The following is a 2038-nucleotide window of genomic DNA, read 5'->3' as shown; positions in this document are numbered from 1 at the left end:
TCCCCCCTCCTGCCCGCTGCCCAGGAGGAGCGAGCCCGACGCATGGGGCACGGCGGGTCGGTGGGGCGCCTTCATTTCATCCTCAGAATTCCCGGCGGAAGGCGAGCCCTGGTGCTATAAGCACTAGTTGTTCTTTCCAGTCTGTGCTTTAAACTTCATAGAGTGAGAGCTTGGCCCCTTTTTCCTGGCTCGTGCCCTCCCTGCCCTTCCCATCAGCGGACCGGGGCGTGCAGAGGCGGTGAAACGCGGACCTCTCGAGCACTCCTCCCCCAAATGGAGTTTGGCCCTAAAAGTGGTTTTATCGTCTATCAACGTTGAGCAAATGGACCTGGAGCCGTCGCCTCCGGGCTGGGAGGGTTCTCGCCACTGAGGCACGGGCTCTAGCTGCTGGGCTGTGCGTGCGGCTGGGACGTTCAGATGGACGCAGCCTTCAGTTCCCCGTTTTACGTCTGGAACGTGAAGTCCCCGCCCTGGTGAACGAAGGCACGGAGACATTGCCCGTTCGTCTCTCAGTGTGAACTTGGGCGAATGGTGCTGAGGTCTCTGAATGAGAAAACGGGTGCAAAAGGCCGGCTCATCTCACTGTGTTTCCCTCTGCCTTTGCCTCCGGGCCATCGCCTTTTCTGAAGCAGGAAAACGAGAATCGTTCAAAGACAAGGGGCCACGCCAGGCGTCCGGGGCGGCCGGAAACAGTCCTCCGTTAAACGCGGGGCGTGAGACGGGGGCGCGGGAGGGACTGTGGCGGCAGGAGGCTTCCCGTTCTGCTGTCTGAGGGGGCGGCCCCTCCACTCAGCCGATGGATGGGTGTGGGCACGGGAGCCCCGGTGACAACACCCCCCCCTTCTCCAAGGGAGGTCAGGAGCCCACATTTCTTTTCCATGAAATCTTAATTGTTTGTAATTAAACTTTTATTTTGAGATAATGGGAGATGCACACGCTGCCATAAGAAGTGATACAGAGAAATCTCATGGACCCTCTACCTGCGATTGTTTTATTTATTTATTTTTTGCCCTTTACCTGGTAACGTCCGTGGATAACACCTTGTAAAACTCTAGCACCACAGCCGATGCTGTCAGGGATAATGCTGAGCTATGGAGCGTCCCGTCCTGGCCGGTGTGGCCCAGTGGATAGAGCGTCGGCCTGCGGACTGAAGGGTCCCGGGTTCGATTCCCGGTCAGGGCTCATACCCGGGTTGAGGGCTTCATCCCCAGTGAGAGACGTGCAGGAGGCAGCCGATCCATGATTCTCTCTCCTCATTGATGTTTCTGTCTCTCTCTTCCTCTCCCTTCCTCTCTGACATCAATAAAAATGTATTTAAAAAAATTATGGAGCAGCCCCATCACCAGGAGGGTCCCTCTTGTTACCCTCAGAGCCACCCCCACCTCCTCTGGTCCCCCACTTCCAACCCCCGGCCACCCCGCATTTGTTCTCTCTCATTTCGACATCTGAGCCTGTTGTATAGTCGGCCGGAGTCACGCAGACGGGACCTCGGGGAACGGGCTGTGTCCACTCGCGGAATTCCCTCCCACCCAACCAGGTGGCTGCGTGCACTAGACATCTGTTCCTTTTTATTTTCTTGGTTAGTCCTCCCCTGAGGATGTTTTTCCCATTGATTTTTAGAGAGAGAGGAAGGGAGGGGGAGAGACAGAGAAACATCCATGTGAGAGAAGCACATTGATGGGTGGCCTCCCGCATGGGCCCTGACCAGGGATCGAGCCTGCACCCGAAGGACGCGCCCTGGACGGGAAGCGAACCTGGGACCCTTCTGCCCGCAGGCGGATGCTCTCCCCCCCGAGCCACACCGGCCAGGGCCAGCGTCGGCTCCATTTCATTGCCGAGCACTGTCCGTGGGACGCGGGAACGGCCGCTCGCTCATCGAGGGGCATCTGGTTGCTCCCGGGTTGGGGCCGTCACACGTGCAGCTGCCGCGAGCGTTTGTCTGCGGCTTCTGTGCGCACATGTTTTCACTTCGCGAGACAAATGCCCCAGGGGCCCTGCCGGGTCGGATGGTCGTCACATGTGCAGTGTGAGAGGGGCC

General features: G+C 58.5%; 1 protein-coding gene across 1 annotated transcript in view; it reads left to right on the top strand.

The window, feature by feature from the left end:
- Positions 1-2038, top strand: part of LOC106723695 (endochitinase 2-like) — a 50425-nt gene that overhangs the window by 34246 nt on the left and 14141 nt on the right. The window lies entirely within an intron of this gene.

This window comes from Myotis brandtii, unplaced genomic scaffold (genome assembly GCF_000412655.1).
Source record: "Myotis brandtii unplaced genomic scaffold, ASM41265v1 scaffold628, whole genome shotgun sequence".
In the NCBI taxonomy this organism is placed as follows: domain Eukaryota; kingdom Metazoa; phylum Chordata; class Mammalia; order Chiroptera; family Vespertilionidae; genus Myotis; species Myotis brandtii.
This window is presented reverse-complemented; position numbering and strand designations above follow the sequence as displayed.